At 38.0% G+C, this 16780-nt stretch overlaps 3 long non-coding RNA genes across 3 annotated transcripts in view; 1 reads left to right on the top strand and 2 right to left on the bottom strand.

Annotated features, from left to right (window-relative positions):
* The window catches only part of LOC112662768 (uncharacterized), a 64143-nt gene extending 57123 nt beyond the window's left edge, over nucleotides 1–7020 (top strand). Inside the window, exons 2-3 of the long non-coding RNA XR_003138811.3 lie at nucleotides 2335–2414; nucleotides 2954–7020. This is a non-coding gene — a long non-coding RNA (uncharacterized LOC112662768). The remainder of the gene's footprint in view (nucleotides 1–2334; nucleotides 2415–2953) is intronic.
* The window catches only part of LOC112662715 (uncharacterized), a 630650-nt gene that overhangs the window by 333708 nt on the left and 280162 nt on the right, over nucleotides 1–16780 (bottom strand). The gene's annotated exons all lie outside the window — the stretch shown is intronic.
* LOC125754286 (uncharacterized) lies at nucleotides 7667–8522 on the bottom strand. Its single transcript, XR_007408073.1, has 2 exons — nucleotides 8464–8522; nucleotides 7667–7843 (listed from the first exon to the last, which is right to left on the bottom strand). It is a non-coding gene; the product is annotated as an uncharacterized LOC125754286 (long non-coding RNA).

Here is a 16780-nt window from a genome sequence, read left to right as displayed (position 1 = left end):
ACCAATTTTTGAATTGCATTGAATGTTTTAGTTACTAAATTTAATCAGAAATCAGAACCAATTTAGAGAAATTAGACTGTAGCATAAATTTCTCTGACCTGTCTTGGTATTCCTTATTTCTTCAGTTATGACATCACTATCCCTTTTCTCTCTGAATAATATGGACAGCAAGTCTTAATCTTAGCCAAGTAGATGTAAAACTGAAAGATCGAAAAACTTATTCTCTACTTCATAATGTTTCTTCCCTCATAACTAATAGTTGAGCACTTAATCTCTACTAAGTAACTCCTTTTTATATGTTACATTATTTTATTTAATCCTCATAGGAATCCTAAGAGGACATATTATTATTCTGTATTTAACAGATAATCTAGAGAAATTAAACAATTTATCCAAGGCCACATAGACCATAAGTGACAGATCCAAGATTCAAGCCCAGATAGTCAGTCCAGAGCTGCTTTGCTATGCCACTGCTTCATGTTGGTTTTTTATTCGCCAACCTGTCATTACATACTCATCTCCAACATACTTAAGTGTTTATAGATCCAGGCCTTCTACAAGATTTTAAATATTTTAAGTCTAAGGAGAATATCCTTAATTCAATGTGTAATCCTCATAGTACTTCAAATATAGTAGGTGCTCAATAAATTCATATTAAATCAAATTCATTCCTTATAATACTCTTCATAATCCACATGTTCTCAAGATTCTGATCAATTAGCTCTAAGTTCTCTTTTGAGCTACTAACCAATTCTTTAAGTTGCCCACTAGTTCATTTCCAATTGCATGTCCTGCAACGGGTGCCTCCAATGCAACTTGTATCAAATCCAGCTTAGCACCAGCAGCTTTCGCTTTCCTCAGCACAGTTCTCTGTGTTCTCTCTATTTATGGGATCCCTCTTTACATGTGGCCAGTTAAAAACTTAGGAGTCATTTTCCACATCTCAAGTTTTAGCACTCTTTCCCCATCACCTATGAAAAATGAAGCCCTTTTTTGAAAAGGTATCACACATTTAATCACATTTTAACATTCATTCTTCCCCATAAAATACACATATTGAGCACCTGCTCTGTTCCAGGTGCACTTTTAGGGACAGAAAGATACAAAGTTGAATAAAATGAGGTCATTCTCTGAGAAGACCCTATTACGTGATAAGAGCAGAGGTTGGATATAAAGATGGACTGTATTCTGCTACCCTAGAGGGAATATAGTTTCTTAAAGGCAGGATTTTAAAAAGTTTCCAATGTCTGGCACTGTATATGGCACATAGTAGATGACGTATATAAAGGTTTAGATAGTAAGTGAATTAAAATACTACTCATATGGCATATTATGGTACTGATGCTAGTTCCCATCTAATTATTTGGCTTTGGTTTATTTTATAGAAGGTTGTTGGATAACATCTCTCAAACTAAATTGTAAGCTGAGTCAGGGATTGGATCTGTAGACTCTCACAGTTCAGCGCAGTGCTTCAGGGTCAGTAGATACTCCAGAGTTACAGAACAGAGTGGACACATGGGCCTTATTGGTAGAAAGTACCAGTATAGATGGGAGCTTTGGGACACGAAGCATATTTTTACTTTAGCTTCCAGTTTGTGTTATGTTTCAGTAAAGAGTCATTATCATTAGGTTGGTCATTAGGATTTCCACTAGGAATATTTTATTAGAGTTGAGGTTAAGAAACAGCCGGGTTAGAACAGGATCACTCACTGAATTGAGAAGGCCACATGCTTCTTTTGAGTCAAGATTGGAGCCCCATTTAGTTAAGTGGTAGATAAACAATAAGTGGAACATAAGAAAAAGCTTGATGGGATCTGCCAAACCTGCCCCTTCTGTTTGCAACTCAGGTTTGTTGCAACTTCACACATGTGTGAGACAGTGGAGAGGGAACCAATCAGGTTATTTGTTTATTTATTTACTACTAGAGGCAGCAAGATCCTTTTTCCCTTAAGCAGTTAAAACGAATAACACATTGGAGAGAGAATTGCCAACACTGTTTCCTATAAAAGAATATGTGAACTGGTTCTAATAACGCCAACGGCTACCTGACACACATTCTTCCTATAGTGTTCTAACAAGCTGGACTATTTTTAGGGAAATTCTTTGCCTTGAACTAAATTTATGGCCTTAAAGTCTTCTCGTCTATTTTTCGTGTGTGCGTGCTCCAACGGTCCAATTTATAACTGACACCTTTACTACCTACCAGCATATCAGTTTCATCTCCCAGAGGAAGAGAAAACCAGACCCTGTGACTAGTGAACTGGATTGAAAATCTAGTCTAATGCTGACAGATAAATGCACTAATTTTCTTCTGTGACCGGTTCTGCATTGCAGGGTGAGCCTGCTTCTAACAACTCCCTCAAAAGGCTCTGTAACCCGTCCAAAAGATGATGTCAAGTGCTACAAGGACCCAGGTCAGCCCTGCATCATAGGTAACAGTTACCCCAGTGATAAAGTTACAAGGCAGGTTTTGAATGAGATTGTGTTTTTAAATGAAAGACTGGCTGGAAATGTAGACTTGGACCAAGCATTAATAGAGGAAAATTTGAGACAAACAGAGGTTAGCGTTTGGTTTCTTTGTGGTGTTCAGCAAAGGTCAGAAAAGGTTCTAAAACAGAAGGAACCCAAAGTTTCAATGAGGAGTTGTGGTATTCTATTAATACATGAGCATGTAGACTAGACAAAGTGAACTCTAGGTTTAGCCAAGAGTTGTTTTGTGACATGGAAGCTTCAGTTATTCAGCTGGAACTGGTCACTTAATTTGGATAAATCCCTGAGCAGTTGAAGACCCACTGAGAGTCTCGTTTAATTTTATTCTAAGGGTGAAGTAACACCCTTCCATCCCCATGCCAACTGCTTAGGCCCAATGGGGAGGGAAGACATAAACAGCAGGCATGGAGCCCGTCGGATAGCCTTACAGATTAACTTTATGGTTTTCCTCCTTTACTACCAGAGTCATGGCTGTGGAGGCAGCTCGTGAATCAACCGGAGCCCAAATGGCAACCATGTTCCCATTATCCATCTGTTGTGTTTCCTCACAAAGGTTTAAGTACAAGATTGATCGTGCATATCTGACAACGTGAAGTACCTCTGAGTAAAGAAACTAGAAACAGTTTCTCACTCTGGACAAAAGAAAGAGGACATATATCCAGAAGACAAATGGTGAAAATTCAATCCGTAAGTACATAGAAGATACCTGTGCTGGTAAGAAGGAAAGGAAGCACCGAGAGATCTGAAATTTGAAATAAATGGATTGAAAGTGCCTAGACAAAGTTGACTTAGAAAAAAATATAGCCTTCCTTAAAGCAAATGTAACTAGTGAGAAACCATGTTCCACTAAAAACAAGCCTTATGTAGAGAAGAGCAAAGAATTTTAAAAGCATGAACCTAAAATTAAACCAGCTACAACTAAAGGGAAGAACCAGATTGTTTGCTCCAATGAAGAGTTTATTACTGTTGGCATAAATAAAGCTAAAATATTTTCAATTTTAAAGAGACAACAAAAGCTGGGAACTGTGTTGTGTGGATGGTAATCAACATGGGGATTAAAAACACAGAAGCACAGAGCGTCTGCTGTTGGGATCCTCACTGTGCAAGGTGGAGAGTAGACTTACTGACACTTGCTGATGCAAACACAGGAAGACCCATTTCATGATACTCCACAGCTACTGCCCAGCCTGCTCCAACACCGGCTGCCTACACAAGCTCAGCCTAACCCAGGACAGCCAGTGCGTCCACTGTTACAAAGTCTGACTCTGATCCTTCCTCAGTGCTACCTATTTCTTTCTCTGTGACCTTTCTTTTTTGGGAAGAAAACCCACTTTGTCAATGACTCCGGATTCCATGGGATTTTAGGAGGGTCTCCTTTCTTTCCTTCTTCATCCTAAAAGGTGACTTTGGAAGTAGGAAGGAAGAAGAGAAAAGTTAGAAAAGTAATATAATCGCAATATAGTTCTTTACCTTCGAAGCTCCTTCCCACACTTAATCTCATCCAATACTACACTACCAGGTGACAGAGCAAGTGTTCTTAAGCCCATTTTGCAGATAAAGAGCCTGAGGCTCAGAGAGGTTAAGTGCTTTGCCCAAGTTCACACAGCTGGAAAATGAAGTCCAGGACAGGAACACGGACTCCCAATCTTGTACTTTTTCCAGAACACATCAGATTTCATCACAGGAAGCATACGCTACTTTCCACAAAGAGCTTTGGAATAGAATAGATGACAAAATGTAGTTTTCAGTTCTTGTTTGTTTGTGTATGTTGTTACTGCTGCTTCACTTTACATTTCAAAGTGCTATATTTATTATCCATCTTCTTGAGAGGCACGTAATTATGTTTTATATGTTTTAATTTAGACAACTATAGCTTTTAGTTATCTGTTACTTTTGTGCCCTTGGGATTTCTCTACAGATAAATACATAGATACATAGATGTCAAAAAGAGATATATAGATAATAGACCTTCTGGTATTGACAGTAACATGTTCATTCCTTCTTGTTTCCTAAAGAAATAGTTTTACTTGATAATATTTTGAGTTTTTCTCTAAATCCCATTCAAAACTTATGCAAATTGTTAATGTCCACAGATTTCCAAAACAAGAGTTTAGGAGGAAATCTTAACCGCAGTATCCCCAATATCTTCCAATGATTTTAAAGTTTCACTAGAGGGCACTCCCACTTCATGGCCAGGAGGCAGTAAGGACAAAGGACCATAGTGGTCTGGATGCTTAACTCCTGTACCTACTATTTTGTTTTCTTTCTCACTCTCTCTCCTCTTTCTCACCCATTGTGTAAAGAATATAGTGAAATTATACAGGTCTTCCTTTAAACATATAAATAGAAATGAACTACATTGAAAAGCTAGCTAACATCTGCAACTGTGAATTATGGTTCATCTTGTGACATAGAGCACATCTTGGAAATCTGCACTGAAGTTTTGGTTGTCAACCTATATAAGAGTACAAGATATAGCATGAGATGTTAGTTTAGTATATCAAGAATATGTCTTTATTGGGCAACTTGGGGGGGGGGTGGGAATTGTTGCTAAGAACTTATTTCCAACTTGTAAGATCTTCATTGTTCCCTTTCCTGGCAAATCTTTGGGTAAACCCAAATTACAAAGGTATGTGGAAAGGTCAGGAAATGGGGGAATTAAAGAAAGATCCAAATGGACAATCAAATGAAATTGCTTTAGAGTAAATGAAACATTAGGTTCTGCTCTGTAGTTTCCACACTTTTATGTATCAAAGATCTGAAGATATTTAAATCACATATGTTAGCAAAACAATAAATAGAGCATTTCTTGTGGGAGGAAAATAAGGTATTTCAAAGTCAGAAGGAAAGTAGCCTATTGCCAAGTGTAGAACCCCACAGAGCCCTCAGGCTTGAAGTTTTAAACTGATCTCAACCCTTTGGGGGTTTGAATTTCTTTACTGTTGGCAAAACATAACTTCCTGCTTCAAAGAGAAATGGCATTAAGAAGGCCTATTACATAGAGATTCCAAAGACTTCTTGGACACCAAATCACTATTACAAAACACCATTTTGATGAGTTTAGTAAAGATTAATCAGAAACATATGGATTAAGTTTTCCTTTAAAATTATTTTGGTTTATAAAATAAGGGAAAAAAAGAGAGGAATGGTAAAATATGTTTCAGGCTTTGCAATGCCCCCCAAACATTTGAAAAGTGACTAAAAGTGCTGATGGACCCAGGGAAGTAACCAGATTTTCCCTGTGTCAACCTGAACCATCCTTATTTGATTTAAATTTAAAGGCAAAATAAACATTGTAACTTTCTGCCATTATTGTCCACAGAGAGAAACATATATTTGCTTCTCAACCATGGACTTACAAATTTCAATGGAAATGTAGGCTTATGTGTTCATTTCACAATGATGCAAACTTAATTATTCATATGTCCTAAAAGGTTTCATATTGTTTAAATAGAAGGCAGTGCTTCTAAAGTCTAAGCTGAGGATTCCTTGGTAAATTTATCTGAAATAGCTAATTATTAGAATTAAATTCTTCTCTAACAGCTCTACGAGTAAAATACACATGACATAAAAGACCTACAATGACCATCATTGAGGAAATTTCTCACTGCAATGAGTGATACCAGAACAACTTTACTACTAATTACCAAACCAACCAACAGTGAGTAAGCCTTAAGCAAATTGTGCTTTAAAGGAATATAAGTTGAAGAGAAAAGAAAGCATAAGTAATTAGGAATCGATAAAAGAAATCACTAGAAATTAGTAGATCCTCCTGATTTTATTCCCTCTAGTTCAAGTAATCCTTTAGAAATGAATACAATAAAAAATAGAATAAAATGAAAGTTGAGATGCAACTAACAGATTTCCTAAGTCATGAGATACAAAAATTTTCCTTTCCTACAGATAAATCAAGGGATATTAGAAGAATTTGCCCTTATCTTTGGAAGAAATATATATAATGACAGCACATTTTAATATAGAAACATATTTTTTTCCATGATTAAATGCTTAATAACCATGCATAGATGGATTAAGCAAATTTAGGAAGTCTTGTCTTCAAAAGTATTTCTAGTAAATGTTATCCTTTGACACAACCAAATAAAAATGTTTTCCCCTGGGAGTGTGGTGATGAACAGTTGGTCTATAATCAAAAGGTTCTTGCTAGAAAGCATGTCCAGCTTTCCTTTTAAACGTGTACATGGAAAATAATACCAACTTCTATCAAGCATTGGATTTAGCCCGTTATCATGTGCAAATGTACCTGCCTATTAACTTCCAGATTGGGCAGGTATTTTACTAAGGTGCAGTATTTCTATCCCAGGTCATAGCTTGAGTATTCTCCCTTTCAAGGTCCCCAAAGCTTCATCTGTCACTCTTATTGTCAAATGTTCTATTTTTCCTGTCCCTGCCAGCAGTGATTTCAATTTGGGCTTGACTTCAAGACAGGCCACATTGTATCTGTGATGTCAATGGAAAGGGGATAAAAGTCATTAAAGATATTTGTTATTTTGAAAGGTTAAAAGAGTTTTTCTTGGTGGGTAACACTTTCTCTGGAAAGAACCTTAACTAATTGTCTGGCCAGGGAATGGGCACCTAAGTGAGAAAAAAATATACTTAATAAAGCATTGGCGTCTATTATTTTTCTCCTTTTATTGTCCAGTGCCTCTGGGCCTGGTGGGCTTTCTGGAGGCATCTAAGCTCAATATTCCTTCAAACAGCAGAGCAATGATTACACTGCTGGGCTGATTCTCTTTCTGTCTGCCCTAGGTAAGAGATTCTTGCTTCAAACACCATTTATTGTAGAAATTGTTGTGAGGGTTCTAGAAATTGTGCGTGTGTCCTTAAAAGAGTCCCCAAAAGATAGAATTAGAGGTTCACTTAAAATACTATTTTGTTTTGTTTAATATCCACCTTGCCTAATATCCACTACTCAAAGCAATAGAGTAAGATATTAAAAGTGGGATACTTTCTAAAGAGGCAGTGGAAACCAAATGATTTGGGTTCTTCTCAGATTGTAAAAAGCAATGAACTCAAGAACAATAGACCAAACTCACACCAACACACAACATCCATCCATGTGATAGTTTGAAAAGAAGAAAGAAAGAGCCGATTTGTGTCCTTTACTTTTGTCAGGTTATGGAGAAAAAAAAAAAAACACAAAACAAAAAGACAATGCTTTTTAGTTATATGAGATTTTGATTGGTTTTCAAGGACACTTGTAGATTAAGAACAATCAAAACAGAATAGGCATAAGCTTGAGTCAGAAAGATATTTCTCTTGATATCGCTCACATGTGGATGGCAATGATTCTCTGACAGACACCGTTTTCTAAAATGTAGTCACCCGAACACATCTGAATAACACAAAAGAGAAAGGAACATTTTGATGTGTTGAGGAAAGTTGTTTTGACAAATGTCAACGCCTGGGTCTTGCTGGCTGAGGCCTGTTGTTAACTTCCCAAGACTGCATGCATGCTATAGCTTATGCCACTCTGTCAGGGGAAATTGGACATACCCAACACAATTTCATTTCCATTTCTCTACAACATTACAAGCTTCCTTGGCAGCAAAATCACATATTCTTATCACAAAAATAAATGAGAGAAAAGAAGACATACATTCCTGTCAAGTTATGTCAAGACATATTTGGTATGTATTTCACTTTGCTATCACTGACAGCAAAGATGTCACGTATTCTTAACACAAAGTAAAGAAGTATTTTCCTTTTTTTCCCCCTGCTAGGCATCAATTTCATTTTATTCACTTACAAGCACCAGTGACAGGAAGGTGTCTTTTTAAAACAAAGCTTTTTAAAAAAGGCAAGAAAAAAAAAAGTTTTTGTGTTTTGCTGGATTTCTGAATGGACATATTGTACATTAATTTAATTTGACAATATCATAACAACCACAATAATAGTTATCTATCACCACTTTATTTTCCATTTTCACAGCACACATTCATTGTTCTGATTTACCTCTTTCCATGCATGTGATGAGATCTGGATTAAAATGAGTCATGAAGATGTTCATTTTTTGTTAAAGTGCCAATGGAATAAGAAGGAAAAAAAAGGAAAGAAGAAAGAAGGAAGGAAGGAGAGAAGAAAGAGAAATCAATTAGTTCACTCAAAAAGTGAGATGGGTTCTTAACACTAGATAAAACAAAAATCTTAAAAGACCTAAATGTAATATACTAGGGGAAGTTAACATTGAATTGTCATCTGGACAGTTCATATTGAGTGATTACCTTTTACTTCATTACGTTCTACTTAATTATGATATTTTGATAAACATGTATTAGGGTTTAATTCAGTGGAAGAATGTCTGCTTTAGCTACCTTCCTGGAAATGAGTGAAGCTCTTGCTTCTGAGAGTTGACACCCAGACCACCCTCACTGGGCCAACACCACTCAGGAAAGGTGGGGGTTTCCCCAGCCAGATTGCTCTGTCTTCCGGAGATTTCCCGGGAACAGTTGGCTTATTGCTGTTTGAATGACACAGTACTCCTTTAACTTATAAATCCATAGAATTTAAGTGAAGTGTTTTAGAGACTATTTCATCAAACAACCTAATTTTACAGCTTAAAAATGAAAACCTAAAGCGGCTGAGATCAAACAGACAGTTTGTAATCAAAGTTAAACTTAGAGGAATTCACATATTGAATTAGTAATGAAGAACCATTGAGATTTCTATGGAGGAAAGAATATGATAAATATGATGGGTGTACACCATTGTGTTTTAGATATTTAAATTTCATAGTCGAGAAAAGTTCTGAGAATCCATAGATCCCCAGATGTGCACACACATATGCACAAACAAAATGGGAAGGACCAAATATAATGTAAGTTTTCTACATGATAGTTACTGAATGCATACTAAAATTTCATATAAAAGATTTTTAATACAAAAAAAATTATAAAATTCTAAAGTTTCTCCATGACTGAAATTTAAATTACTCTCTGGAGATTCTGATTCCACAAGTCTATGTTGAGACCAGGTTTGGGGGGACTACTGATTTATTCCACTCTGTCCTCCAAAGCAGGAAGCTTTCCCTTAATCTCTGAGAGACAATGGCACAGCCTCTGCTGGATGCCTGTTCCACTTGGGGCCCTTCCTCCTTGAAAAAGATTCAAAAAATCTGTGTCTGAAAAGACCTAGAGGTTTGGTGTCCAAAGATGGGCATCACAGGCTCAGCTCATTTTCTCACATATGAAAAAGGATTATAATAAGAAATTCTCATACCACAGGACTGTCATGAAGATTAAATGGGAGTATAAATGTGAAAATTTCCTTGTAATCTGTAAAACATTCTACAAATATTAGATACTGTTAATAGTATCCAGGAGCTAGCATTTGATTTACCAATTCTCTCAAGGGTTAAATTAATACAAAATAATGTCCTCCTCCCCCCAACATACACATACACACCATACATTAGTGCAAAATTTCTCAAAGCAGAACAGGCTACACCAGAGATATTTTGTCCCGGAAGGGACCCAAGGTTTGTCTGTCTGTTTGTTCATTTGTTTTGTGCTTTCTTCATTTTAACATTAACTGAATACCAAAGGGGCACCTTGGAATCATACAGTTATTTCTTCTAATCCTCATCAAGAAAAAAATACAATTGCTCTCCTTCTCCTGACTGGTGTTTATATTGTAGAATTACAAAGCACTCCATTTTTATGAACACCAAAAGCACAAATGAATTCAAGGCATTCCTCATTAGCACCCTGCAGCATTAGGCTGTGAATCTAACCTGTGTCAGAGATGGAAAGACACATTTCACTTCTAGATTCAGCTCCCCTATTCTACAGATGAGAAAGCAGAGACTTACTCACTGAAGAATGACTTACTCAACGTAACACACATCTCTCAGGCCTATGTTCTTTCTGAAATGTCACAGCCATGAGGGACTTATCCTGTTGCTCCTATCCTACCTGTGCATACTCTTTAACATGTACAAACAACACAGACCATGATCACATATCCATGTATCAAACCTATGAAGACAGCAAGGTGATACATGATAATCCTGCCTCTCTTCCTCCCTTGTACCTCTCCAGGGACCCGGTACATTCATTCATTGGTTCCTTCTTTTGTTGTTTCTCCTACTGATGCTTTCATTCAACAATCAAGTGATCCTCAAATATTTGGTGAACATCTATGTGCAAAGGCAAAGTAGGAAATAGAAAAAGCAAAGGCAGTGTGGAAGGGGACGCTTTTATATGTGGAAAACAAACCATCAACAGAAGTATAAAGGTCTGGTGCAAAATGCAAGAGTTAGAACAAGACAATCCATTTCAGTAATCCAAAGAATGATATAGATGAACAGAGAGTAAATTAAAGCAGCTCAAAAAAGAAAAGGTTAGTGAGAAATAAATATCCATTAAAAGCAAAAACAACAACAACAACAAAAAAAAACAGCAAAACCAGTTAATCAAGGGCTCAGTAAAATTGGAGTTCCAAGATACCAGTCTCTGGTCTGTCTTATGCACTAGTGTAGCGTCAGTGCCTAGGAAATGAGTTGCATGCAGTGGGTGCTCAACACCTATGTGTGACCGAATGGTATAGGTGTAAGAGGTCCAGTCGCAGAAGCTACGCCCTCAGTGTCTAATCCAGGGATAGGAATTTTAATTCACAGTTAAGTTGATCTCAGATGCCGTACTTGTTGAATGTTTAACCGAGTATTGGGTCTTTTCATCATGGTTTTGGGGAAATGACAGAATTTGAAGAGTGATTCTTTCATTCCTGAAGAATGAAAATACACCATTTTTCAATGTTTCAAAATTCTTTTTAAATTTTTTAAATATTTATTTATTTATTTTCAAGAGAGAGAAAGCAAATGAGTGCAGGGAAGGGGCAGAGGGTGAGAGAGTCTTAAGCAAACTGCATGCTGAGCTTGGAGCCCTACATGGGGCTTCATGCAGGGATGGATGCAGGGCTGGATCCCAAGACCCTGAAATAATGACCTGAGCCAAAACGAAGAGCCAGTCACTTAACTGACTGCATCACCCAAGCATCCCTCAATGTTTCAATATTCTTCTTTTTTTTTAAGATTGATTCATTTTAGAGGGGGTTGAAGGGCAGAGGGAGAGGGACAGAGAAAGTCCCCAAGCAGACTCCCCACTGGCATGGAACCCAAGTCAGGGCCCATCCCAGGACACCAAGATAATGACCTGAGATGAAACCAAGAGTCGTCATTCAACTGACTGAGCCACTCAGGTGCCCCTCAATATTTCAATATTCTTAAATAATTTTAATGTTCTGGGAAAAACGAACCATTAAAATATACATAAGAACATATTTAAAAGGGTGCACCTTTTTTTCCTTTTACCTCAGATTCCATCTAATATGGCTTGGCATGGTACTGCCCTTTATTCAAAATTTTGATATTTTTTCATCATGAATTTTTTGCATTAATTTTGATTTTAAAAAATATTGCATTAGGATAGTATTTATCTCAATTACAAGTTCACATTCCATACTGCCTTAAATTCTGTGCCAGGAGCTAGTATCTCACTTGCCTTAAGCTAATCCTAGCCTAAAGAGCAAGGCCATCCATGCTGCTTCCCTGACACCTTGCCTGGGCTTCTATACCTCAGGGTCAGGTAATCTACTGAAGAAGAACTTGAAGACAGAAGCTAGATGGAGAACCACTAGACAGATCCTAAGAAGTTAAGGAAAACTCATACTTTTAACAATCAAATTGAATTTCAAATGCGCGACAGTACATCCTAAAGGTGTTTATTAGTGTGAATTATTCTAATGCAGGGTCACTTTGTTTTTTATGTTTTTAAATGCTGTTTTTTCTCAAAACAAGTCATACATCTACCTTCTTGCCCAGTGCAACTATTTGTTACCTTCATACCTTTTCCACTAGTTAATATGAGAGAAGACAGGGTAAGAGTAAGAGACAGGAGAGACTGGTATGAGATAGGCATTCAGCTATCTCATGAAGATGAAGAAGGGGAACAAGTGGGAAGTACAATCTGTGAATAGACTCAGAAATCAGAAACTCTGGGGGTGCCTGGGTGGCCCAGTCGGTTAAGAATATGACTCTTAGAAAAAAGAAAAAAAGAATCTGACTCTTGATTTCAGCTCAGGTTATGATCTTGGTTATAAGATGCAGCCCCACATCACACTCCAAGTTCAGTGCAGAGTCTGCTTGTCCCTCTCCCTCTGCTCCTCTCCCTGCTCGTGCTCTCTCTCTCTCTCTCAAATAAATAAATAAATAAATAAATAAATAAATAAATAAAATATTAAGGAAAAAAAAAGAAATCAGAAACTCTGACTGAAAAATGGTTTGAGAGTAGGAGGTCTGGGACTAGGAGGGGAAAGTGTTTGGAACTCATGATTCAGAACTGGTTGTCAATCTTCCCATCGTAGACTTAAGTGGAATTTGTTATGGGCAGAAATAATTCATTCCTGGGGATCCCTGGGTGGCGCAGCAGTTTAGCGCCTGCCTTTGGCCCAGGGCGTGATCCTGGAGTCCCGGGATCGAGTCCCGCATTGGGCTCCCTGCATGGAGTCGGCTTCTCCCTCTGCCTGTGTCTCTGCCTCTCTCTCTGTGTCTCTCATGAATAAATAAATAAAAGTCTTTAAAAAAAAACAATATATAAAATTAAAAAAAAGAAATAATTCATTCCTTTTAAAGGTCTAAAACACTATAACTGTGCAAGATAATTTTATTGTGTTTTTAAAACCAAATATAAAAATCCTACATGCACATGGTTTATAAAGTTAGAAAACATTACAATAGGGAAGGAAAAAAACCCATAATCTTATCACCGGAAGATAATCACTATTAATATTTTATTACTTTCTTTATATTCTTATTACTAAATATATTTAATATCACACTTCATTTGTGGTTCTGTATGCTTTTGTATTTAATAGTAGATCTTGGGCATTTTCCTCACATCTTTAAAATTATTAATGTATATCATTTCTTTTTTAAAAGTTTTATATATTTATTTGAGAGAGAGAGAGAGAATGCAAACAGGGGGAGCAGAAGAGGGAGAAGGAGAAGCAGGCTCTCCACTGAGCAGGGAGTCCCACACGGGGCTCCATCTCAGGACCTGGGATCATGACCTGAGCCCAAGACAGATGCTTAACTGACTCGGCCACCCAGGCGCCCCTAATGTGTGTCATTTCTAATAACTGCATAATATTCCAGTGTATGGTTTTAACAGATCCCCTGTTATGGAACAGGCATTTAGTTTTCAATTCCTGCCCATTAAAAAATTCTGTAATAAATATCTTTGTGCATAATTCATTGGCTTAATTTTTGTCTATTGGTGTAGGCCAGATTTCTAAAAGTGGAAATAACGTTTTTATTTTTGAAGACGATAGGAATTTTTAGCTCTGTTTCAATTTAAGTTTGACTTAAACACTATTTCACACTTCATTATATATGCTCTCTACTAGTCTCTATGCTGATTTAGTGTCTATGAGAAATACCAAGGTTATAATAATTGGGAAAATGTATCGGTGAAAATGCTAAGAGCAGATGTTTCAATCAGAAGTTTTTCTGGTGAAATCAAATGCTATATTTGTTTTCTTTTGAATAAGATTCTTTGGGCTATTAAGGGTTGGCTTGTTTTTCCTAATGCTTTATTTATCTTTTTACATTATGCCCATGAAAACAAATAAGATTAGTGGAAATATAGCCCCCCTTTGTATTTCAACTCCTCAGATATTCGTGGGTCCAAATCAGGGTTGGTGGTCTTGATCAGCTGCATTTAAAAGAAATGACTATATTTCTTGTTCTTCTCAATCTTAGCTAGTCTGGTATTTTTCAAAAAATGATTATGTAGACTAATTTCTAAGTATGTCCTCAAGCTGCTGGTTCTTGCTTTCATAGTTGGCTACCCCAGGGCTCCGTGAGCCACCTCTTGGTGGCCCCACACACTGGCTGGTCGCCAGGGCCTTCCCTTGGGTTTCTGTACAAGTCACCCTGGGACCAGATCCCTTAGGCTCATGAGAAGCAGAGATGGACAGAAAAGATGTTTTTCAAGAGCCATCCAGTGGCCAATTCGTTTAATGTAGTTGTTGTAGTTGAACCAATTTAATTATTGGTTCCATGACCCTCTTACCTCCCTTGCACCTGAAAATAATCAAGGCTAATCTTGTTTTCCATACTTACTTTGGGTCACACACTATGCTAATATCTTTATAAAACATCATCTATTAAATCCTCGAAGTGATTTTATGAAGTAGGTACTATTATTTCCATTTAACAGATAGGAAACTGAGGCCAAAAGTTCCCAGAGCTCAGACTCTAGTGTGCTGTGCAGTCAACACTCACACTCACTTTTACTCTAGGAATAGGCAGTATGTGTTACATGCCTGGTAACAAATTGAACTGACCCAATGAAGGAAAGAGATAAAAAGTTCCTCACTTAGTCTTTGGGGTGGAGGAGTGAGGAAGAGGCAGAGCGAAAACCAGTGTCAAAGTGGGACTTGTCTCATCTCCTTCCTGAGTCTCTCCTACCGCTTAGAAATTTCTCTGCCTGTCTCTCCATCCCCGACTCCAAAGCTTAGTGACCTCTTTCTGACTCAATTGCTCAAGTGCTCCTCTTTGACAACCTAATGCCTGCAACCCTTGCCCAGTACCTCACACTCTAACAATCCCCTTGGAGATTGAATGTGATGCTTCCTCTTTTGCCTCCTCAGAACGCCCTTCTCCCAAGACTAGCCTGCTCAGCTCAGGGTTCGCAAAGGGCCTACTAGTGCTGGGATGTACTACACATAACTGCTGCCCCAGCCTTTAATCATATCCAAGATTAAACTCCTTCAGGGAAGCAGCCTGTGGTTGTAGAAGAAGCTCCAGATCAGAGCACTGAAAGCCGGTTGCTTGTCCTCCATTTCCATGGACTCAGCAGACAGTTTTTGAGTGCTTCCTATGGACCTGGGGATTGCCTAGACAAAGAAAGAATGCCAACATAAGAAACCTGGGTCCCTGTCCTCAAGTAACTCCAATGGGGAGCCATGAAAATTTGATCAAGTAAACTAACTGGAATCTCAATTCTTTCATCTGTAGAAGGGTAACTAATAATATTTTCATGTTTTTTCCACATGTTCACTCAGATTGGTGGTATCCTCCTGTCCCATCTCTACCTCTGAAGGTGTTCTATCTCTCAGCTGCTAGAAGATTGCTATAAAAACAACACTAATGGTGCCACTTTCTTGGTTATGACCTTCAACAGAACTTTATCTACATTATGGTAATACTCTTACTTATTAGCCTGCCCTGTAAGACCTTGACACCTGCCTGCCCATCCTGCTTCAGCTCTCTCCATCCCAACTTGCCTCTGCATACAATCAGGTCAACTATTCCATGTTGTTTTGTCTCCTCTCCCTGAAACCTTTTCTGATTCCAAAGGCCACTCCTTTGGGTTCCCTCAATGTCCTGTGCTTATGTGTATCTATACTTCTCACTCCTTTAGTCTCCTCCACTTGACCATGACCTTTCGAGGACAGAAACTGTCCCTAACACAGTGTCTAGCTCATAGCAGGTGCTTAATAAATGCTTGTTGAATGAAAGGAGAAGGGAAAACCCCAAATGACTCTTAGGCTGTATGGAGTGGTTATATTTCAGCAGCTTGATCTTCCCAATGCTGCTTAAATAATCACACAACAGAACTATTGCTTGGTTATGTACAATCCCCATGGTGGAGGCAAGTAAATACCTCCAGGTATCTTGCTGCTCCATGGGATGCTTGAATCCTATGATTGCCCACACTTCTCAAACGAACATTCATTCTAGCGCTAGAGATCTCCTGGGTTACTGTGGCTCAGATTATCATTTTAAAAGTATGGATAATTCCATGAGATAGAGCCATGAATGACCCATCTAAAAATGACTCAGTACCTAAAACCTTTGCTATCTTGGCACCAGCATACAGGGCAGACAGCCAACACAGCAGGACAATAGGCCAGGACAATAGGTAACTCAAGACAAAGAAGTAGGGAGGATTTTTTTGGGAATTGGGTTGTGATACAGGGGACTTCAGAGAGTCCCAAAGTTGTGTCTAGTTCTAGTTTCTTTTTGTCAGCCAACTCCAGAAATACAGTCTTCATCACCATTCTCGTAGTCCCTTCACTTCTACCCTGCCCAGCTGATTCTCCTGGGACGCCTTGGCCCAGATCTCTTCTTAATTGGCTAATTCCCAAGAAAAGGCCTTGATCAGAAAACCAGCTCACAAAACCATCTCTGGTTCTAGTCCCACTCTGGTTGATCCCACGAGCCTGTAAAATTTTTCTTTTTTCTTTTTTTTAAAATTTTTCTATGATA

This window comes from Canis lupus, chromosome 34, assembly GCF_003254725.2.
Source record: "Canis lupus dingo isolate Sandy chromosome 34, ASM325472v2, whole genome shotgun sequence".
In the NCBI taxonomy this organism is placed as follows: Eukaryota; Metazoa; Chordata; class Mammalia; order Carnivora; family Canidae; genus Canis; species Canis lupus.
This window is presented reverse-complemented; position numbering and strand designations above follow the sequence as displayed.